Raw genomic sequence first — 25,757 nt, 5'->3', positions numbered from 1 at the left:
CATGCACATCCAAAACCTCCTCGATAAAGACCTTAAGGTCTACCAACGTAACCGATGCTTTATTCAAAAACTACCTGAAGTTCAGGCCTTAAGATCTACTAGTGTAGCAAAGTTATGAACAGCATTGAAAAATTATATAACAGATCGGCTGAAAAGTTCGTATCGTTTCTATGAGAGGGCGCCACTAGAATTAAATCCATACTATTTTCAGTTAGTACAAACTTTCAAAAGATACGTGTATAAATTTGACAGCTGTCTGATTATTAGTTTGTGAGATATTGCATTTTGAGTGAAGCTACTTTTGTTATTGTGAAAAAAAATGGAAAAAAAGGAATTTCGTGTGTTGATGAAACACTACTTTTTGATGAAAAAAAAGTGGCGCCGATACAAAAAAATGGCTTGATGAGTGTTATCCAGACTCTATACCGGGCGAAGCAACAATTCGTAAGTGGTTTGCAAAATTTCGTACTGGTCATATGAGCACCGAAGACGATGAACGCAGTGGACGTCCAAAAGAGGCTGTTACCGATGAAAACGTGAAAAAAATCCACAAAATGATTTTCAATGACCGTAAAGTGAAGTTGATCGAGATAGCTGACACCCTAAAGATATCAAAGGAACGTGTTGGACATATTATTCACGAATATTTGGATCTGAGAAAGCTTTGTGCAAAATGGGTGCCGCGTGAGCTCACAATCGATCAAAAACAACAACGAATTGATGATTCTGAGCAGTGTTTGGAGCTGTTATATCGAAATAAAACCGTTTTTTTTTTTCGTCGATATATAACAATGGACGAAACATGGCTCCATCACTTCACTCCGGAGTCCAATCGACAGTCAGCTGAGTGGACTGCACGCGATGAACCGAACCCAAAGCGTGGAAAGGCTCAACAATCGGCCGGTAAAGTTATGGCGTCTGTATTTTGGGATTCGCATGGTATAATTTTCATCGACTACCTTGAAAAGGGAAAAACTATCAACAGTGACTATTATATAGCGTTTTTTAGAGCGTTTGAAGGACGAAATTTCAAAAAAACGGCCTAATTTGTCACAAGTCGATGAAAATCATGCTGAAATTGAACGAATTGGACTTCGAATTGCTCCCTCATCCACCGTATTCTCCAGATTTGGCCCCCAGTGACTTTTTCCTGTTTTCAGACCTCAAGAGAATGCTCGCTGGTAAAAAATGTAGAAGCAATGAAGAGGTAATCGCTGAAACTGAGGCCTATTCTGAGGCAAAGGACAAATCGTACTACAAAAATGGTATCGAAAAGATCGCTATAATCGCTGTATCGCCTCTGATGGCAATTATGTTGAATAATAAAAACGAATTTTGGCAAAAAAATGTGTGTTTCTATTAAACGATACGAACTTTTCAGCCGAACTGTTATAAACTGCTGAATGTTCGCGTAGATCTTAAGAGCTGTTCGTACTAAAGTTCTTGGACGACTGAGAATGTTCCGAAAAAAATATCAAAACACACAAGTAAGCAATATGTAGCACTACTACTATGAGCAGCATTGAAAAACTATATATAGACTGCTGAATGCTCGAGTAGATCTTTAGACCTGTTTTCGCTGAAGTTCTTGGACGACTGGGAATCTATCTGGAACAGCTATAAATAGACAAGTAAGCAATATGTAGCTCTAAAAGTATGAACCACAAACAAAAAAGGCATTAGTCGTTTTAGCACTTGCTGTGATACAGTGTAGTCCTTAAGGACAATACTCCAAGTAGTTCTTGGATATTGGAGCATCTCTTAAGCATCTCCATAGTCTCAGGACATACTCAGAGGGTTCTCAGGCGCTAAAGCATCGGACGTAGTAGGATTATTCATGTTATTTACATTAAAATCAAATGAAATGTGAAAAACCTTTTGACGGTATGTTTTGTTTAATTTACGCACCCCTGGTTCTACGCGTAAATTGAGGTTCCAGTGTAATCAAATTCTTACATTGAAAATCAATAATCAATACAATTCGTACACTCTTATCTCTAATACAATTCGTATAGTTTCCGTTAAATTCGTTAAATTCATTTCCTCCCCTGTTTCATTTACTTTCTGATTATGTGTAGAAATGTTGAAACACATTGCTTCCACAATATTTCATAACGTTTATTGTGAATCATATTAAATTTGCTATACTTTTTTGCTTAGAATCATTACACCGAAACTTATGTTCTAGAAGCGACAACTCTTTTATGTCCTCTTGCAGTTTCTACTGAATTTATATTGATTGTTGGTAATAGATTGAATAGCTTCAGGAATCTGGTTAGTTAGTTACAGTCTCTGATTATGAAGATTAGATTGGCCATACTTTAAATTTTTCATGGTTGATACCAAGAGTTAAACTGGATGTGATGGGGTTATCATCCTTCTATAATTGAGTATCGATTCAAAATGCTTTCGGAATGTCGGAACTAATGAATTTTTTAAGAAACAAACACAGTGCTTGTACTAAATTAATTTTAACTGTAAAAATTCACGGTTCTATATGTAGATAACAGAGCTTTTACAATTGTTTTCTACTGATAACAAAATAAATCAACTATTATTATTTGAATAAAAAGATCAATTGATACAGAAGCGTGCCCATATGTGAATCAAAATTTAAAAAGAATAAACTTTCATTAATCGATAGGAATGAAAATTGTCTTTGTGTACATGGTTGCTAAAATTAAAATTTAGCATGGAGCTTTATATATACCTATAGTCATCAAATGAGTGTGAATTTATTATTGAACACAACACTAAACGAGAATACTGACATTGTTGTTTTAAATTTTTGAAGGGTCAACATGAGATAGCGGAAATTCAGACATTCATAACAAAGCAAAGCTACGATGAACGAATTCTGCGTATGTTCGCTGTTCTGCTACAATTTTGCAATGGTACCATACTATTTATGATAGTTGGTTCTGAAAGTTAGTGACTTCATAAAATAATTTGAATTTTATTTATCTGTTTCAGTATGAATTTATTACAGAACATGTCGTATTCTTCGTGTTATTTCTTTTACTCTGTTTACTTCGCACAGCAAAAGATTGTGAATTTTATAGATGTCACAACAAACAAATAGTATACTCTTAAAACTTTATCACAACTTTACACAATTTGTTCTGTGTATTTTGTTTATTCTGTTTATTGTGTTATTTTTCTGTTCAATTTGTTTAATTTGTTGAATCTGTTTATTCTGTTTCATCTGTTTAATCTGTTTAATCTGTTTAATCTGTTTAATCTGTTTAATCTGTTTAATCTGTTTAATCTGTTTAATCTGTTTAATCTGTTTAATCTGTTTAATCTGTTCAATCTGTTTAATCTGTTTAATCTGTTTAATCTGTTTAATCTGTTTAATCTGTTTAATCTGTTTAATCTGTTTAATCTGTTTAATCTGTTTAATCTGTTTAATCTGTTTAATCTGTTTAATCTGTTTAATCTGTTTAATCTGTTTAATCTGTTTAATCTGTTTAATCTGTTTAATCTGTTCAATCTGTTTAATCTGGTTAATCTGTTTAATCTGTTTAATCTGTTTAATCTGTTTAACCTTTTTAATCTTTTTAATCTGTTTAATCTGTTTAATCTGTTTAATCTGTTTAATCTGTTTAATCTGTTTAATCTGTTTAATCTGTTTAATCTGTTTAATCTGTTTAATCTGTTTAATCTGTTTAATCTGTTTAATCTGTTTAATCTGTTTAATCTGTTTAATCTGTTTAATCTGTTTAATCTGTTTAATCTGTTTAATCTGTTTAATCTGTTTAATCTGTTTAATCTGTTTAATCTGTTTAATCTGTTTAATCTGTTTAATCTGTTTAATCTGTTTAATCTGTTTAATCTGTTTAATCTGTTTAATCTGTTTAATCTGTTTAATCTGTTTAATCTGTTTAATCTGTTTAATCTGTTTAATCTGTTTAATCTGTTTAATCTGTTTAATCTGTTTAATCTGTTTAATCTGTTTAATCTGTTTAATCTGTTTAATCTGTTTAATCTGTTTAATCTGTTTAGTCTGTTTAATCTGTTTAATCTGTTTAATCTGTTTAATCTGTTTAATCTGTTTAATCTGTTTAATCTGTTTAATCTGTTTAATCTGTTTAATCTGTTTAATCTGTTTAATCTGTTTAATCTGTTTAATCTGTTTAATCTGTTTAATCTGTTTAATCTGTTTAATCTGGTTAATCTGTTTATTCTGTTTAATCTGTTTAATCTGTTTAATCTGTTTCATCTGTTTAACCTTTTTAATCTTTTTAATCTGTTTAATCTGTTTAATCTGTTTAATCTGTTTAATCTGTTTAATCTGTTTAATCTGTTTAATCTGTTTAATCTGTTTAATCTGTTTAATCTGTTTAATCTGTTTAATCTGTTTAATCTGTTTAATCTGTTTGATCTGTTTAATCTGTTTAATCTGTTTAATCTGTTTAATCTGTTTAATCTGTTTAATCTGTTTAATCTGTTTAATCTGTTTAATCTGTTTAATCTGTTTAATCTGTTTAATCTGTTTAATCTGTTTAATCTGTTTAATCTGTTTAATCTGTTTAATCTGTTTAATCTGTTTAATCTGTTTAATCTGTTTAATCTGTTTAATCTGTTTAATCTGTTTAATCTGTTTAATCTGTTTAATCTGTTTAATCTGTTTAATCTGTTTAATATGTTTAATCTGTTTAATCTGTTTAATCTGTTTAATCTGTTTAATCTGTTTAATCTGTTTAATCTGTTTAATCTGTTTAATCTGTTTAATCTGTTTAATCTGTTTAATCTGTTTAATCTGTTTAATCTGTTTAATCTGTTTAATCTGTTTAATCTGTTCAATCTGTTTAATCTGTTTAATCTGTTTAATCTGTTTAATCTGTTTAATCTGTTTAATCTGTTTAATCTGTTTAATCTGTTTAATCTGTTTAATCTGTTTAATCTGTTTAATCTGTTTAATCTGTTTAATCTGTTTAATCTGTTTAATCTGTTTAATCTATTTAATCAATTTAATCTGTTTAATCTGTTTAATCTGTTTAATCTGTTTAATCTGTTTAATCTGTTTAATCTGTTTAATCTGTTTAATCTGTTTAATCTGTTTAATCTGTTTAATCTGTTTAATCTGTTTAATCTGTTTAATCTGTTTAATCTGTTTAATCTGTTTAATCTGTTTAATCTGTTTAATCTGTTCAATCTGTTTAATCTGTTTAATCTGTTTAATCTGTTTAATCTGTTTAATCTGTTTAATCTGTTTAATCTGTTTAATCTGTTTAATCTGTTTAATCTGTTTAATCTGTTTAATCTGTTTAATCTGTTTAATCTCTTTAATCTGTTTAATCTGTTTAATCTGTTTAATCTGTTTAATCTGTTGAATCTGTTTAATATGTTTAATCTGTTTAATCTGTTTAATCTGTTTAATCTGTTTAATCTGTTTAATCTGTTTAATCTGTTTAATCTGTTTAATCTGTTTAATCTGTTTAATCTGTTTAATCTGTTTAATCTGTTTAATCTGTTTAATCTGTTTAATCTGTTTAATCTGTTTAATCTGTTTAATCTGTTTAATCTGTTGAATCTGTTTAATCTGTTTAATCTGTTTAATCTGTTTAATCTGTTTAATCTGTTTAATCTGTTTAATCTGTTTAATCTGTTTAATCTGTTTAATCTGTTTAATCTGTTTAATCTGTTTAATCTGTTTAATCTGTTTAATCTGTTTAATCTGTTTAATCTGTTTAATCTGTTTAATCTGTTTAATCTGTTTAATCTGTTTAATCTGTTTAATCTGTTTAATCTGTTTAATCTGTTTAATCTGTTTAATCTGTTTATTCTGTTTAATCTGTTTAATCTGTTTAATCTGTTTAATCTGTTTAATCTGTTTAATCTGTTTAATCTGTTTAATCTGTTTAATCTGTTTAATCTGTTTAATCTGTTTAATCTGTTTAATCTGTTTAATCTGTTTAATCTGTTTAATCTGTTTAATCTGTTTAATCTGTTTAATCTGTTTAATCTGTTTAATCTATTTAATCTGTTGAATCTGTTGAATCTGTTTAATCTGTTTAATCTGGTTAATCTGTTTAATCTGTTTAATCTGTTTAATCTGTTTAATCTGTTTAATCTGTTTAATCTGTTTAATCTGTTTAACCTTTTTAATCTTTTTAATCTGTTTAATCTGTTTAATCTGTTTAATCTGTTTAATCTGTTTAATCTGTTTAATCTATTTAATCTGTTTGATCCGTTCAATCTGTTTGATATGTGGGATTATGTTGAACTGCTAAGTTCAACAGGCTTCTTTAATTCACTTAAATCTTTGGCCTTCCAATGGGTGTTTTTAGGAGGTTTGTTTCTTAAATAAGGATTACTCTATTGTCTGAAAGTTGTTTTGACAGTGTAAAGTGGCGTCTACTCAATATTGTTTGGCAAATCATCACGAATAGGTTAACTCCAAAACAATGCTTCCAAATCGTAGAATTTTATTTTCAAAACCAGTGTTGAATTAAAGCTGTTTATGGCACGAAATTCGCTTCAGTGATGAGTAGTTAGTAACAGAATGAGAGGGTGCGAAATGGCTTGTAGGTTGAAGCCCATCCTATAGTGCAGTGTTTATCATAGTATATTACAACATATAATTCTGTTGTTTATTACATCATGTGTTATTATTATTATTATTTTTATTATTATTATTATTATTATTATTATTATTATTATTATTATTATTATTATTATTATTATTATTATTATTATTATTATTAGAAGAAGAAACTTACTTACACTGCGACATTAACTGTTATATTGTATCATAGCATATTATTTCATATATTATCGTCTTACACTATTTTATGTTATTATATACTATGTTGGATGGTATTATACTGCATTGCATTATATAATATTATATTGTATTATATTATATTATATTTTATTATATTATATTATATTGTATTCTATTATATTATGTTATATTGTATCGCATTATGTTGTATTATATTATATTATATTATATTATATTATATTATATTATAGGGTTTATTATGAGTACTACGTACCTCTGCGCAAAATATAAATTTGTTTTCCTTATAAGTTATCATTTTTAAAGTAACTTTTAACTTAATATCAAGGTCGTCACAAGGTGAGCTTGGTCCTTACTGGTTCCTGTTTCATGTCTAGACGTGTGTCTGTGGTGACAATTGGTCGATGGAATGCGTTGATGGCAGAATGAGAGGATGAGAAATGACATATAAATTCAAGTAATAAAATATCATAGCATATCGCAACATATCATTTTATTCATTCTATTATTTATTCTATAATTCATTGTACTATATTATATTGTTTTTTATTATTATTTTCATTATTATATTTATTGTTATTATTATTAATTTGTCATCAACAATAATAACATATATAATTTTTATAGATGTGGTTATTATTATTGTTATTAGAAGAGAAATATTCTACTTCCTGCAGCATTGCGAAGATAGAAGAGCATAACTGATACTCTACATTAACTGTTATTTTATATATTGTTTTAAATTATATTATATTATATTGTATGACATTGTATTATATTATATTAAATTAAAATATATTATTTTATATTATATTATTTTGGAATCTATTATATCAATTTATGTTATATAATTTCATTACACTATGTTTCATTGTATTTATCAATATAAAACATTTTGCACGGGGGCGTAAAGGGGAGGGAGCATCAGGGCATCGGACGAATTGATGACTGGACGAGGGATTGTGGATAGCCAGCCCAAGTCACTTGAAGGAAACTTGTTTCCTTCTGAAGGTTTGAAATGAGTCTGACGCGCCCTTCTCAAACAAACCATCAGGCGAGTTCAAGCATGTATAGCAATATGCTTCATCTATGCACTGGATATTATGGTTGAAAGAGCATCTTTTATTCCCGCGGAATACGAGTAAGTGACTCTACTTACATATCCGCCCAACCCTTTTTGTTCGCTTTTCGGTAACAGCTATAGTAAGAAGGTGAATGGATGAGTCATATCGGGGCTACTGTAAGTCTACCCGCATCCACTGGCAAGTCCTTGAACTGATGGTGGTTTTACTTCACATCACATACGTGAAGTCATTGATTTATATGGATAAACCCGCAACGATTGATGTTTTAATGATAAATTTTATTATTGAGTTGCAGATCTTTTTACTCAGGTTTTCTACTCGTCAATAAAGACAATGTGCCACGGTACAACTAATACAGGGTGATTTTTTAAGAGCTTGAGAACTTTTTTAAACAATAAAACGCATAAAATTTGCAAAATCTCATCGGTTCTTTATTTTAAACGTTAGATTGGTACATGACATTTACTTTTTGAAGATAATTTCATTTAAATGTTGACCGCGGCTGCGTCTTAGGTGGTCCATTCGGAAAGTCCAATTTTGGGCAACTTTTTCGAGCATTTCGGCCGGAATAGCCCGAATTTCTTCGGAAATGTTGTCTTCCAAAGCTGGAATAGTTACTGGCTTATTTCTGTAGACTTTAGACTTGACGTAGCCCCACAAAAAATAGTCTAAAGGCGTCAAATCGCATGATCGGCCACCAAGATCCGGTCCATTTCTTGAGATGAATTGTTCTTCGAAGTTTTCCCTCAAAATGGCCATAGAATCGCGAGCTGTGTGGCATGTAGCGCCATCTTGTTGAAACCACATGTCAACCAAGTTCAGTTCTTCCATTTTTGGCAACAAAAAGTTTGTTAGCATCGAACGATAGCGATCGCCATTCACTGTAACGTTGCGTCCAACAGCATCTTTGAAAAAATACGGTCCAATGATTCCACCAGCGTACAAACCACACCAAACAGTGCATTTTTCGGGATGCATGGGCAGTTCTTGAACGGCTTCTGGTTGCTCTTCACTCCAAATGCGGCAATTTTGCTTATTTACGTAGCCATTCAACCAGAATTATGTAGACCATAAATCGGGCGTAAAGCGCGAAACACATTTCGAACCGAACACTGATTTTGGTAATAAAATTCAATGATTTGCAAGCGTTGCTCGTTAGTAAGTCTATTCATGATGAAATGTCAGAGCATACTGAGCAAATAACAATGCATGAAAATCATAACCTCAAAAAATCTGAGCAAATACTAATGCATGAAAATCCTAACCTCAAAAAAATCACCTTTTATAAATTATTTGCTAAAGTAGAGTCTCAGCTTTATTATTGAGTCGTAGATAAGGTTGAACTGCTATATTGCACCAGCCATTCAGTTTGAACTGCTATAAACTGACGAGTCCGAGATACGTAAAAAACTTGAAGTATCTATTTTGTATATCTCGCGTCTGTTGTTTTATTTTTATTGATTAGTTTTCACTTCAGCTTTTTCACAACACGACTATAGGCTTTTGTTTCTATTTGTGGGATTTATCACAATTTGTAAAATCCATCCATGCTGAATCCATATCTTAGCCTGAGATACAAATGATTCAATATTTGAAAAAACCTGAAATCAAACGCATTCTCAGCATACTCCGCCAGTAGCTCTTGAAGTCTACCTCCACTTCGAGAAAAAGGATGATTTTTTATACCAAAAATATAATTAACCTTCTAACCGGTTATATCAAGTAGAATGAAACACGAATTCCCCGTAGTGATGCTAAGTTGCACTGTTAAAATATTTATATCTATCATTATCTACACCCTCTACATTCATCTACCGCATTCCAGACTCATTTCTTCCACCAACCGACGTGGTTCCCAAAGCAAATCTCCCCTCTGTTCGACGAGATCGCTTCACACCACATCGAATTATTGCCCTTGTTGCAAATTTAAGCACCTATCGCCAACCGTTTCCATTTAGAACACGCGGATTGTTCACCGATTGCCGTGGTTTCAGAAGTAAGTCTGATAGAAGCAGTAGCTCGACACTCGAGACAGACCTATTGCAACTTCGAGAGTATGTAACATTATTTGTTTTTCAATTTTAATATTATACCCGCCGATGTGGCGACGGAGACGAGCATTAAATTGAAACACGTTTACAGGTTTAAAGACCTTCGTCCTGAAACACAGAGTTTGAGAGAATTAGGGGAGTTCCCAGGAGAAAACGAACAGGTGAAGATAAATTGTCCTACGTCACACGTCGCTCGTCAACTTTTTGCTTCGTACAACGAACTCCTTCGCTAGAGTATCGAGACATAGGACAATGCTGGCACGTCGCATGAAAAGTGATTTAACCGTTAAGATGCGTGAAAACTCTATTGCATGGGGTGGTTTCCGGGAGCAGCACAAAATCATTACGGCTGTGGAGTCGAAACGAGCGATGTAGCGACTTCCAACAAAACTTCTCTTCACTAAGCCTGATGGAGGTGTGATAGTCGAGATGCAAGTTGTTTTTTATTTGGGTAGAAATCACCCTCCTAAGCTTCAGCAACAAAACAGTTTGAAAATCCCATTTGCCGTGAGGCGTAACGAAAGAGCATGCGCGTTAGGGTCAAATTGTGGGTAGACGAAATACGGAAGGGCATTTACCGTTATCGAGAGCCAAATGAATATTACAGCGAGAAATGACGAAATAGATTGCACTGCCACTGAATCTGAATAAATATAAATGATAATTGTAATAGCGCCTTTTTATTCTGATTCTGATTTTTGATTCACACACCAGAGAAGTCTACTTGTAAGCGTAACACTTATCTGTTCAGAAAACGAGACAAAATAGTAAAATCAAAAGAAATAACTTTTTTAGAATTTTGTTTTATACAGCATTCCACTGAAAGGCTCGAAACGACGTTATGAACTTTAATTTAACTTACTAAGTCTGACTCTACATACCATAAAATGCATATAATAATTTAGCCCTGCTGAGCTCCTTTCATAATCAAAACTTATTACAAGTTATCTTTTAAAGTGATTTCTAATTGTAGAAAACAGATTTTCCTTATAAGCCCTGCTATCTACAAAACCTGTTAGAAAAACATACTTAATACAACTAGCAGTGATATAATATTATCAAGTCGCATATGAATATTTTCGCATCAATGTTCAGCAATGTCGATTGTTTTCAATTTGATTTTGAAGATTTTAACGTTCTTTCAATTTTAAATAATGTTTTCATGTATTTCATTTTATCAGTTCCAGTAGCCGCATTCGAGATCATTCCTGGATATTTCAATTCTGTTTATAACATACTCAATGTTATTTATGTGTGATTCATATACAGAATGGGCCATTTAAAGTGGAAGCATTTGTTTCTGAACAAAATATATGAAAAAAAACTGTTTTAATCCACCTAGTGGTGTAATGATGACTTTCTCATATCATTCATATTCTCATATATAATACTGTGGTATTCTATTTAAAATGTTTCTCTTTGATTCTTGAAAGAAACCAAAGAGATTCGTTGTTCATTACTTAGTACAACCTACAGAACAGATATCTGATCGGTTAGGCCATCCATGAGAAAACGAAGTGATTGCCATTATTGTAGGTACTTCCCGCACCGAAGCCCAAGAAGCGGTATAATCGAAATCGGTTCATATTGCCATCAACTAACCTGACGTACAAACTCTACAAGTTTTTATTCAAATTTTGATGATTTTATACGATTTTGACATCGTAGACCTTTTATATGAATTGAAGTTTGTTGGAATCGGCCACATCATTTCTGAGAAAATTGAGGAAGTAATTTGAAATTGCAATATTTACACTTATCATTCTGTAATTCCGGAGCCAGAAGTCGTATCGAGAAAAAAATCAGGAAAATTATATGAGGCAATTATGTCTTTCATTCGGAAATCGGTTCAGCCGGTTTTAAGAAAAGTTATTTGCACTTATTTTAATTTTTTTGCACATATCACCCTGTAAATCCGGAACCGGAAGTCAGATTCGAATAAAATTTAGAAACTTTGTATGGAGCTACAAGCTTCCATTTGAATTTAAGTTTATGAAAATCGGTTCAGCCATCTCCTAGAAAAGTGGAGTCAAATCAGGTGATCTCGAGAGCCAGTCAAAATCACCGTTTTTCCCGTCTGGGGAACAATGGTCGTAACAAATCGATTGTTAGTCGAGCGGTGTGGCATGTGGCATCGTCTTGTTGAAACCAGTAGCCATTCAAACCATTTTTTCCATCGTCTTGGAAAAAATAAGGACCTATAGAGGATATTTCTCAATTAATGGAGGGTTTTTAGTGGCACTGGCAATTTTTCCTATTAACGCATCCATTTAACGTGAAATGTGCCATGCTTTCGGTGTGTACTGTTCCATGGTAAAATTGTCTTGGAATGAAGCTTTCAACGTGGTAGATTTGTAGATTTCGCTAGATTGCGTCCGAACAAACTTTACTGTTTCTATTCAATGAACAGTTTTTTTTTAAGAATTTATGATGGTATATTTATGATGGTATGAGTAATATTACAAATGCATCATTACACCATTAAGTAGATTAAAAGAGGTTTTTTTTATGAAAGAGGAAATTTGCATAAAAAACTCCAGTATAGTATGAAATTTTGTTCTGGACGCACATTGAAAAATTGTAAAATTTCTGTTAACAAACGAATCCTGGTCATTTTTGGCTTGGGAAACATGAAGTTCTATTTTTTCAGTATTTGTAGTTGTAATTAGTTACAATCGATCCAATTATATAAATGCATAGATCATTATTTTGAATTCGTCATCTTTCTATTATTCCTTGATTAATCATGACATAATTGAAAGATCAGGTTGCTAAAAACGAATTATAATTAAAATTAGATTTGTCAATATGGCAGCTAAAGGGTGCTGTGCTATTAATTAATTTCCGTTTTAGTTCTCATGGGGGTATGATAGTTCAAGAATTTTTGAGGTCCATATAAATTAAAAATTCAAATTTTCGGAATTTTTATTTTTAATGACACAAAATGCATTCTCATTTTATCTTTTTGTTTAGTCTCGGTTTCAACTTGTTAGAATCATTCGCCTGGGTTCTGCATTTTTTCGTATTTTATGTTTATTTTACATCAAATAACCTATTTTCCCCATTTCTCAACTTCAATTTAAATATATTTTCCAGAATTCAAAATAAACTTATTATAAAAATTTCAATTGTAAGCAATATAATCGAAGAAAACAAACAAAAATAAAATATTCCCAATATTTTATATACAACAGATCATCTATGGTCATCTTTTTTATTATTCAGTGCCAAAAATCAAATGTCTATGCAGAAATTTTCATTCTCTGTACACAAAGCTTTTCAAATTTCGGTATCTTTCAATCTTTCATCACCAGCAGTCACTCTTCACTCTCTGCTTTTCCCCTTCCGTTCCGCTCCGAGTGCAGTTTTATCGATTTCCACCCGGCTTTTTCCACTCCAGAAACTTCACAGTCATATGTTTCCGATCCTGGATCCCTTCACCAGCCGAGCCAGATCTGCCACCAACCGGGTGTGACGTTCCTGCTGTATTCTGCTGTGGCACGCGTCACTCTTGTAGATTCTTCTCGCCCTACAACCGGCACTACCGATTCGCATGGATTCCTTCCGTTTCTGTCCCCCAAATACAGCCAGTCTGCCACGAAGCAACGGAAAAGAACTCCAAACTTAGTGCGATTCTACAGCTTCGACATTCCGTGCTCCGCCAAAACAACATGTCCCAGTGCAAAAGGGATTGATTGCATTATTCATTAAGACACATGATGCGGAACGGACTTGCGCAAACCCAAGGTCTGGTGAGTTTGGTGATGTTTTAGTTTTGTTTTGTTCTGGTGTGACTGGACTAGCATCCCAAGTTACTTTCGCTTTTGATTTAGTAAGCGGCTTTAAGTTCTGACACTGGAACAGAAATTCTCAAAATTTTGTGTATATTCGTATTGTTTGTCGCAACACCTATTGTATTGTGCGAACATTTGGCATTGCTCCATATCTGACAGGAATAACAATCGTGTATCTTAGAGAATGATCGGAAGTTTGTGAATAAATTTGAAGCAATCTTGAACACCTAAAAATGTAGAAGGAACAACAGATGATAAAGTAAACTTATCCGAATCTATACAACCATTTTATATTTTCGAGTAACCAAAGCGTAGTTTCGGTTGGTGGATCTAAACTAAGATGATTTACGATAAAAACTATGACAACCTCATTCTTCAAATGACTGGAAATATGTGATCCGAGAGTAAAACTTTAAAAATTATCACTTTTGATTCACTAGATTTCCGTTTGAGCTGTTAGTAGAATGTTGTCACTAATAGTACTGTTGTTGTACCGTTCAATTCTACTATGTCACGTCATTACACTCTCACAAAGTCACTATTTCCACAGTCACTATTTTTACGAAAGTGTATCAAACGTTATAATACATGTTATTTACATCCTTCTTCAGTGCATTGGTTTTATAAGTTCATAAGTTTATAAAGTTTATGTAAATAACATTCCGAAATACGTATCTGTATTATAATGTTTGATACACTTTCGTGAAAATAGTGACTTTGTGAGAGTGTAATGACGTGACATAGTAGAATTACACGGTACAAACAAACAAAAATACTGAATTTGTGACGCACGTATATGTCTGATTGAAAAGAGGCAAATTTATTTCAGTTCTATGTTGGTTATCAACACCAATTCCACAAATTTGACCTATTTGACAACACGACCTTTTGACATGTTTACGTCGAATAGTTGTTGACAACAGGCATGGCAGAATTCGACCCTTGATACGAAAACCTGAGGGTTTACTTAAGGAGCAAATGTACCTTGATATTAAGCTGCGTTTACTTCAATTGAACAAGACAAGTAATGTTGTATACACATTTCGTTATCTCCAAGGAATTGGAAGCAATTCAAATCGCTAAAGAAAATAATATAATTGTCCAAACGCTGTTCACTACTGTAAGCTCCATACTAAACTGGACAAGAAGGCAACTACACCCAAGGACAACGGTACTTCATCTACGTCTGCCTCAAACAGTCATAGTATTTCTGTGGCAACCATCAACAACAATGAAACACTCTCATCAACGAAACCATAATCTGCAAACAATGTAGAACAAGATACCCTAGCTTCAGCTAACAATGCACTCAACTTCAGATCAAATAAAAGTAATGATGATATTCCTACCAACAACGAGATCCAGTTAAAAAAACATTTTTTCTTGTTAATTGGTCACGTAACGCGTAAAGGCAAAAAACTAAGCTAACTTATTTTACCAAGAATACATTCGAACAGAATTGTTTCCGACAATTTGTATTATAATTTATGAGTCATGACATCTCATAACCGGCTTCTCAGCTAACTCTGAAATGTTACTGAATTTCTTCAAAATGGCCGACAATTTTTACAATCCTGAGACGCGCGTAAACGTAAACGAAATTTAATTTGAATCAAAGTTCCAGCTCTGGAGATATGGGTAGTTCCCCACACCAAAAGCAAAGTCTTGACATTACATTCCTTTTGTAAAATTTGGACCTTTTATTATAGCAGACATTGCAGCCGATTCATAGCGTACAAAATCATTGCATGGGTATTACTACGATCCAACACCTACAAAACCGCTTATGTTCAGGGCGACAGAAACCAAGTGCAGTATTGTGTAGGTTAACGAACTGCTAGCACACGAACGTTCTCTTTCCGGTCATTCAACACCATTTCATGTAGTTTTCGACATAATACTGCGAAACCGCGTCGGATTTCATCGGTCCTTTCGAAATCAATACTTCACAATGGAATCTGAAGGAGTACTAGCTCCATAAAATTACAGCAACTTTTCTTTAATTTCTTTCGCCGGTTTGCTATTCAAAAAAATAATCTTTCCTGGGAAATTTCGCACAATAGACACAAAGGGGAATAAAATTTAGTGAAAGAAAAGACAATTTTTAAATGAGATGTGAATGCTTAATCTATCTCTGATTAGCTATTATAATCGTGAACCGTCTCAAATAATAAAATGAATAAATCTTCTTACTCATCCCCCTTCAACGAAAATTCGAATATTTTCGATTTGTATAGAAGAATAGTTTAACTGAACTGAAAAAAAACTTAAACCTATTGAACGTAGATGTTTATAACAAAATAAAAAGAACTAAAACGTATCGAAAACGATTACTCTGAGGTCTCTTTTATGCGGGAAAAAACAGCGCAAAAAAAAACGCGTAACTTCGGAAATCCGCGTAAAAAGAAACCTCATAAAAAAACCCAGTGTATACTAAACCCTATCAAAATGAACGTTCTTATTAGATAACTCTTCGTAAAAATATCTCCCAACTATTAACCCGGAAACAGTAAACAGATAGTTCTTCCCTTCTTGGACCACAACCGTTCGGGGTTTTCCATATAGCATACGATTTCCCAACAAAGAATGTGTCGTAGTTCTACTGTTCGGATAGAAAACGACACACATACTGGGTACGGTATGCGGAAATGTCGATAGTCGTTCGCTCTCAATGGGTGTCCAAGGAAACTACCACCACCACCGCCAGCGCCACCAGTTTCCACACAATAGTAACAATAACAATAAGGATAGAAAAAAAGATCACCAACTTCCGGGACGATAAATGGCATCTTCGAGTGCACACATTGGACGATACATCTATAACACATGGTCTCATAAATTCTGTTCGGGTTCCCTGTGGTACACCAGAGTGGGAGTCAAAAGCATACCAAAATTTAGCACCATTTCTTTGGTTAAGGCAGAAACTGCTTCGGGGTGGCTCTGTAATCTGATTAGAATGTTGCCATCGTGGCACCCTGGATCCACCCTGCAAGGCAATCCAATTTCACAACAAGTAATCTGAGGGACAGCTACTATATCCGGCGCTCGGTGATGTAAGATGCAACCCACCGGAAGACGAAACTGGTTCCAACAACTTATCTAGACAATGAATTTTATGTTTCTCGATATCCGACTTTTCGGAATAAAGAATTTACGAGTGGTGGTTCAACGGACAGCTTTGATTTCTGGTCCACGTATTTGAGTCCTGGTCTACAAAATGTACGGTCAAAGGAATGATTACTTGCATAGAAAGCGTTACACTTCGAACTATTGTGAGAAAAAACCTCTACGACCATCAATTCCTCCAACCAACAAAGTTACTGCTACTGATATATTTTACCACAATTAAACACACGTTTCGACCCTTTCACTGAATTTCAAAACAACATGAATCAAAGCGACGGTCAGTTGTCGGTCCATCGCTAAGACCGATAGATAATTAAGTCCTTTCGTATTCACCAAAGGGAACAAAGGACAATTAAACCTCTCTTCTTGCATCCAATCTCTTCTACCCCAGCATACATGTTTAAACGCAACCCGTACATTAAAACCCTAGAATCTAAAATGTGCCACGCTTCAGCACAAATTTCGCTTTTCTCGTCGTCACTGCTACCATCGGCCGTCTGGGTGAGTACCGAGTAGTCCTGTGATCCTTTCCGTTTTCTTTTTTGTTACTTCACTCTACGTCATCGGAAATTTCCTTTCATTTTCCCTCTATCTTTCTGTTCGCTGATTGCAGAACGAATTAAGGAACGCTTCAGTGAAATTCCGTTCCAGCTCCATTCCTACGATCCCTGTTATCATCAATAGCCGCGCGTGTACGCAACACAACTGAGGCAGTTAAGACAGACTGGATTGCTCATGAGGACCGACCGGCTCGGATTTTGTTGGTGATGCATAGTACTACCGGTGCTTTGCTAGAAAGATGTCTTTAATTTATTGTTACAAGGAATAGTCTGCTTTCTTAAAGGGTTGATTACGTCAATTTAATGTATATAAATACATTCCAAACAGCGTAATGGTCGTAATGCTAAAGTTCTATTTGAACTTATAGAATAATTTTCAAACAAACCCATTCAGGGGTTTTGATACTTTATAGGTACCGTTTTGTGCTAAAAGCACGTGACTGTTCTCATTTGTTTTACGTTTATGTTCATACTAAACCGCGAGATAGCATTGGTTGTTCAGCATAAACTGCTAATGCACAGGAGAGTCGAAGCCGAGAAGTAAACCAATTTTTTTGTTTCGATTATAGAGATTTTAACCATATAATCATTAGCCCCTTCGCCTCCAGAAACACATTCTGACCCTATGTGCGGGGATAGGAATCGAACCCAGTTAGGCAGCATGAAATGTATTGACTTACTCAACACGCTACACCCGTCCCCTAAGTAAATCAAATTGTTTTTGTTATTGCAAAGTAGTCGATTCGAACTAGATTTCTGAATTGGAAAATATTCAAATCTACTCAATGCAGGGAAGGCATTTCATATCTTTCGACAGGTATGTGTTTTCGATTTTTAGTGCACAGGAATGATATTTTATGTCCAAGCTAAGACGACCGTGGGCAGTACGAAGGGACAAAATATTGATTTCGGTAACCCTAATCACCATGCAAAATTTTACCTCGATAGGAGAAACTATATTTTCGCGCCCGAGGTTAAAAGTTTGAATGGAATTTAGCATGGAGAAATTCACTTTTCACAGAAAAAACATTGGATGGAAATCAACATAGGAACTCTAAAAATCAGCGCATGTGTTATTTGTGAAGGACGTTTATCGAGGAGGAAAACCTTCGAAGAACGCAAAACAATCCGACATTTGTAGAAAAAATTATTAAAAGAAAACCGACACAAGGTCCAAACAATGGCTCATTCCTTAATACATCTGGCACATCTGCAGCTACTAGTGTACGTTTCGTCGTCGACGAAAGATACCCGAAGATGGATTAAAGACAGCCTCTCATACAAATTTCCATGAAGCCTATATTCTATATTGTTTGAAGGTATGTCTCCAGCAAGTTCAAATACATGTTGCTGATTAATTCGCAAGAAAGCTTATGATCCGAAAAGGTTATTGCAGCTGCGAACAAAAACGCAAATTTTCGTGATAAACAAGACTACGGATTCCTAAATGTAAAAGCAGGATTACATGAAAATAATGCTTACAGTAGACCTGTTACGTTTCAACCTGATTTGGCAAGCTGTCTGTACAGTGGAAAAGTGGTGGTTTTGCGACGACAACGGGGTGGATTCCTTGAAAAAGGGCACCAAACTGCTCTCGAAGTTGAAGTTGAAGAAGAGTGGAAAGGTCACTTTGGAAGTATCCAACATAAAAAAAAGTTCTAGATTTCATCGATAATTCATAATTATTCGATATTTTTCCTTTCGAGTGCAATAAATTATCTCCATTTTGAGAACTCAACTGTATTATTTCATTGACATTTTTTCGAGCTCAATCTTTTTTTTTGCGTCCATATATTTTAAGAATCAAGCTTTATCAGTCAGCCTACTAGACTACGAGAAATGAATTGAGACTAGCTATCAAAACAAATAAACACCGTACAGATTACCAGAAAGCGGCATTCAAGTACTACCTTGAAGAGAGATGCTCTATTTGTATGGTAAATGTATGTATGGTCTCGCGATCAAGCATATATGAAATTTTTTTCCGATCTGATTGGCTCGTTGGATACTGATCAAATTTTCAAGCTAATTTCTGTTTATAGATTTTATGGACGTAACATCAACTATCATGAGAACGAGTCATTTAATCGAAAGCCATTTCACCACATTGGTAATTTCAGCTTTAATCGTTTCGCCGAGAAGATCATTTTAATAGAAGTCAATTCGCCGAAAATAATTAAAATTTAAAATTCGGTATCGATACATGCGGTACCAGAATGCGGCCTCTCGCAAGCAAACTTGTAATCCACCGACGGGTAAGGCCCTCTCAAAGCTAGTTTTTATCTGTAATCTCAGCTTTGCGCAGTGGTGATATCGTAACCAATGAGGTACAACCTAGGTGCGATTATTGCTAGTTGAAAACTAATCTGTAATCTGTGGAAGTTTTATTCAAGTATGTTTACTATTAAGAGAATGGTATGATTTTGTTAATTGTTTTTTTAATGTTTCATTTGGAAAGTCCTTTTAATGATCATATAAAACCAAATTATCAATACATACACAATAGATAAAAACAGTTTTTCGGGTCAATTTTGCGAATTCTGACCCACTAGAATTTCATGACTGTTGTATATTACGTACCGGTTCCGCAAGAGTTCGTTACACATCCCAGCAGAAGTCTTTTCGCAATTCAAATAATTATCCCAGCTATGGTGTGGTTCATATAATGAAACTTCCAAACCTCAAACGAACAGATTCAACCGCATGGCGACAACAACAGAACGAGAGGGGAGTTCATTATCAGTATGTATAAAACAAAAAAAAGCCCATTTTCAACCAATCTCATTTCGGATAACTCGTAGTTGGCTTTTTCATTTACCGGTTTGTCGTCGCTTTGACCGGCCGCTGACAAATTGAAATCAATCCTATCCACCATCGGTTTTGGCGAGGCTCGACAAAAGCCTAGTGGAGTGGTAGTCTATGTTACTCAATTACTAGAGACGAAAAGTAGGTAAACGTTTTCGTCTTGTAATTCAGAGCCGTATTCGATCATCAAAGTTCTCGAGATGATGATACAATACGAGATGCGGATGCAATGTTTGATAAATTATTTTAATTTTGATTCTCAAGTAGAAAATAGTCGTTGTAATTACAACTTCTAAAAACTAGTTAATCTGAAAATCTTAACGATTTAGTAATTTCAAAGGGGCTGGGGTCCACTAGGAGATTGATAGTACCTATTAGCTCTTGCCGGACAGTACCTGCCTAGATGCCGTGTGGAATCCGGCGGAAAAAAATGAACCAAGAATAGATCCACTGGGTCCCTGCTTCCATGTCGTAAAAGGCGACAATTGGAATCTTCTTCCATGTTATTGATTGTCTGTCAGGATTTAAATTGAATGATAAATAAATAAATAAATAATCCAAAACTATTGCGCAAATCCGTTGATATTACAAAGTTAATAACAGAGATAACATATATCGATATATTGAATACATAGTATAAAAACACTTGATATTGATATTTCAAACAATAAACTAAGATATTTCTCGGTAGCCGGCTGCCCAGATCAACCAATATAAACAATTAATAATTTTAATAAATAATTAAAATAATAAAGCGGAAATAATAAAGAATAATAAATAATAAATAATGATTTTATAACAACTGTTTAAAATATGTCAATGCAATGAATCAACTACTTTGTCTAAATCCTATTCACTCGTTTGTTTTGTATCACGTAATTTCATTTATAAAAAATAGGTAAGTTTTTATTCTTTACGCGATAGTATTGCAAATCTTTCTTCAGTTTCCTTGAATAAGAGCTGTGAATCAAGACTTTCCGGGACTTCAATATAGGATATTGTTGAATCGTTCACTCGGGAAATCAGTGAGTTTAGTGGTGCATCCGAGCATCTTGAAACCGGAACATACTGAGTCGCGCGCGAATAATAACAATACTGAAATTTTTACTAACGAATATCCTTCTCCCGTGACACTTGTGGATTGCGCAGTAGTATATACGGCCTCTAGTAACAACAAGTGTTGGACTAACATCCCTTCCCATTCCTTAGACGATCTAATCAACGGGAATGGTGATGAAAATTTGCCTCCCAGAAGCTGCGATTTGACGCCGCTGACGGAACATCTCATAATTATAGAAACTACGCGAAATAAGACGCTAAAATGGAACAGACGATCATGCGCGTCACCTCAACAAACAGAAACGAAACACCTTTTTTGATGGTAAAATTCTCACTTGCGCTCTTGTCATGTAACAATAAAGCTCTGGGGTTAGACAAAATCAAATTCAAGTTGTTAAAAAATTTGCCTGACTCTGCCAAAAGGCGATAATTGAATTTATTCAATAAGCTTCTTAAGGATAATAATGTCCCACATGACTGGAGACAAGTAAGAGCTATAGCCATTCAAAAATCAGGGAAACCAGCCTCCGATCACAATTCGTATCGACCGATTTGTTCGAAAAAATGATTCTGCTTCGTCTAGACAATTGGGTCGAGACTAATGGCTTACTTTCAGATATACAAGTATTGCTTTGGGTTGCATGCAATCGACTCAAACGATGAGTCTCGAAGTGCTAATCCGATGCGACATCTTGAATCCGATGGTGATTGTAAACTTCGAAAGGCCTGTCGAACTCAATTCTCAGACGCGTTTTATGTCCTTGTATTTCGATCACATGGCTCAGAATAATCATCCTTCTCGTTTGTTCACAACCGTGCTCATTCTGTGGATACTTCTGATTTTACTATGTCTTTCGACACATTCATGAGAGAAGAGATTTGTGGAGTTCCGGATCACATACGCCCTCAAGTGGCCCCTAATATCTTTTATAATAAATTTAGAACAGTCAACTGTGAAAAGGTGTTTTACACTGACGGATAAAACATCAACAGGTCCACAGGCTTCGGCATCTTCAATCAGAACATCACCACTTCGTACAAACTCAGTGATCCGACTTCAGTTTACGTCGCAGAACTAGCTGCTATTCAGTACACCCTCGAGATCATTGAAACCTTGCCCAAAGACCATTACTTCATTGTCACGGACAGTCTAAAATCAATAGAAGCTCTCCGGGCAATGAAGCCAGGAAAGTATCCCCCATATTTCCTGGGGAAAATACGGGACAACTTGAGAACTTTATCTGGACGGTCTCATTCAATATCGTTAGTCTAGGTCTTCTTTTTCCTGTCACTAACTTTTTAGTTCCCCCTTCCTTCGTCTGTTCACCATCTCGATGGCAACTAATAAGATCTCTGACGTTTTCAGACATTTTGTTCCCACACGCCCTTTTTTTAATTTTTATTTAGTTTCATTCTCTTCCGTAACATCACCATCACCGGCCACGGAAGTCCGCTCCAATCGATGACCAGCATGCAGGCCACCCACCGGGCGTTCGTAGCCTGGGGGTGTTTCCCGCGGACCCATACGGGTTAAAGGATGCGGCCAACATAGATATTTACCAGCGCCATCTGGAAGAGTCTCATGCTATATTTAATTCACCGGCCACTACCGATCACCAGCTGGATTCTCGAGAATCCGCGACCCCGATACTACATTACATAATGATACTATTCTAGTTTTTAGTTAGTCATTAATTTAGATTAGAAAATACCCTTGGTATCTTAGAGCTTAAGCAGTGTGCCTTAAAATTATGTTATATTATTGAATAAAAGAAGAAATGAAATATAATATAATATAAAATAATATAATATACGATAACATAATTCATTACAGTGCCATATGCATCATTCCATAAGTTCCTCAGATGCTCTTGCTTTAATTGATTTAGTATTGTAAATAAGCTTATTTCGATTGGCGTCACCCGGTGGATATGTGCTCCTTTACAATTGCATCAGTTTCACGTACATTCGACATAAGATATGCAACTGATTATCAAATTACAACACAAATTAAAATGGCAATGGTATATGAACTGGTGAAAAAAATGATAGCATTGCTGATGAATCGCTATTTGAAAAAAAAAATAGCGACAATGGACGCGGACGAAGTTAGCTCAACACCACATAAAAATACAAAAGTACTAAACACTGTACTGTGATGGTAAAAATTGTAAAACTAAAATAATAGTCATGAGCACTTAACACTAACTGGTACCCATGCAATACAAAAACCCCTATATGAAGATCATAATCTTTTTGGTTTTAATGAATATTTCAGAATATTGCAGTAAGCGTCAGTTATCGATGATTTTCCAAAACGTATTCAAAACGTATCGAAAACAGCGAAAAAAAACTGCATCGAATTATTCCCTTTATAAGATGTTTAATGAAAATAATTAATAATAACAACTAATTCCGTACTTCGTATCTTATAAGTATTTTTCCTTGGTTTGCCATGACATTTTTAACACTGTAATTCAAATAACTTGATTCTCAAGCAAATATTACTATTATTTATTATATTATAGCCCTCAATGTAAAAAGAATATATTTAAGTTTTGATTATAAAGTTGGCTAATGATTTGTTATTCGCTAATAAATATAGATTACGAAGAGATAGAATTCGTTCATAAGTTTCTTCACTCCCAAACGCGAGTATAGGAGAACAGAAAATAATCTATTTCACTAAAGAAACTATTGTTGATTATTTTAGATTTTTCTCTGTAAAGTCTGTGCGTCTATTATCATTATAATTAGTTTTAAACATCTTACTATATATTTCATTATATGTATGTTTGTTTTGCCTTTCTCATATAGAAAGGTTATGCAATCACCGTGAAACCCGACTTTTGAACCGAGCCCCGGAGGGCCGAGTGTCATATACCATTCGACTCAGTTCGTCGAGTACGCAAAATGTCTGTGTGTGTATGTGCGTATGTGTGTATGTAACCTTTTTTGCACTAACTTTTCTCAGAGATGGCTGTACCGATTTTCACAAACTTAGATTCAAATGAAAGGTCTTGAGGTCCCATAAAAAATTCCTGAATATTATTTGCATCCGACTGCCGGTTCGGGAGTTATGGGGTAAAATGTGCAAAAAAAAAAGAAAATATGTGTTCCAACTTTTCTCACAGATGGCGCGACCGACTTTCACAAGCTTAGGTTCAAATGAAAGGTCCTGTGGTCCCATGCGTGATTCCTGAATTTCATGAGGATCCTACTTCCGCATCCGGAAATATAGAGTAAAGTGAGTTAAAAATTGTATACCATCACTGAAAATGGGGAAAAACCTTGAAAAAAATTTCTAAATCGACCTCAAATCTTTTCCAATTGATAGTTTTTATCAGTAGACGGTCAAACAAACCGATTTCGGTTATTCTTTTGAGAATCGGAGGAAATTATTTTGAAGAATACCACAGTATTAGATATGATAGTATGATTGATATGAGGACGGTATCATTACACCACTAGGTGGATTAAAACAGGTTTTTAACTTGTGTTTTGCAAAAAGGTCGCTTCTGGATATTCCGCAAAATCAAAAAGTGAAAGCCTGAAAATGGTCAAATTTATTTGTTCTATTTTACAGAAACAAATATCAAATTGATATCGGTAAATGTAGGTTTGAAGGTAATAAAACGAAATATTATGAAATTCTTCGATATTTAACACAGGTCCATTCATTTTTCTCGAACGCAAAGATTATAAATATTGTATTAGCACTTGTTGGTAGCAAAGCTTCAATAGTGAATGGTTCACTAAGTTGTTTTTTTTGTAATTTCGGAATTGCATTTTCCATTTGAATAAAATCTTGTAAACTCTTTGAGATTCATTCCTGACCCAAAGATGGATCTGATGGATTTCACCGAAGTTAATCTGTATCTGTTGTAGAGGTGAGCAAAACAATATTTTTGCGTTTCGAAATCTTCGCAATCAGGTGAGTATAGCCAATCCTTCGTAACAGATCGGCTGAAAAGTTCGTATCGTTTCTATGAGAGGGCGCCACTAGAATTAAATCCATACCATTTTCAGTTAGTACCAACCTTCAAAAGATACGTGTATAAATTTGACAGCTGTCTGATTATTAGTTTGTGAGATATTGCATTTTGAGTGAAGCTACTTTTGTTATTGTCAAAAAAAATGGAAAAAAGGAATTTCGTGTGTTGATGAAACACTACTTTTTGATGAAAAAAAGTGCCGCCGATACCAAAAAATGGCTTGATGAGTGTTATCCAGACTCTGCACCGGGCGAAGCAACAATTCATAAGTGGTTTGCAAAATTTGGTACTGGTCATATGAGCACCGAAGACGATGAACGCAGTGGACGTCCAAAAGAGGCTGTTACCGATTAAAACGTGAAAAAAATCCACAAAATGATTTTCAATGACCGTAAAGTGAAGTTGATCGAGATAGCTGACACCCTAAAGATATCAAAGGAACGTGTTGGACATATTATTCACGAATATTTGGATATGAGAAAGCTTTGTGCAAAATGGGTGCCGCGTGAGCTCACAATCGATCAAAAACAACAA

General features: G+C 34.2%; 2 protein-coding genes and 1 pseudogene across 2 annotated transcripts in view; all 3 read left to right on the top strand.

The window, feature by feature from the left end:
* Window positions 1-25,757, top strand: part of LOC131439622 (coatomer subunit beta') — a 174,355-nt gene that overhangs the window by 26,935 nt on the left and 121,663 nt on the right. The window lies entirely within an intron of this gene.
* Window positions 1-25,757, top strand: part of LOC131439047 (uncharacterized protein K02A2.6-like) — a 78,369-nt gene that overhangs the window by 11,983 nt on the left and 40,629 nt on the right. The window lies entirely within an intron of this gene.
* LOC131439696 (U4 spliceosomal RNA) lies at window positions 19,658-19,767 on the top strand (annotated as a pseudogene).

This window comes from Malaya genurostris, chromosome 3 (genome assembly GCF_030247185.1).
Source record: "Malaya genurostris strain Urasoe2022 chromosome 3, Malgen_1.1, whole genome shotgun sequence".
NCBI lineage: Eukaryota > Metazoa > Arthropoda > Insecta > Diptera > Culicidae > Malaya > Malaya genurostris.
Note: the sequence above shows the minus strand (reverse complement) of the source record. Positions and strands in the feature narration are given on the sequence as shown.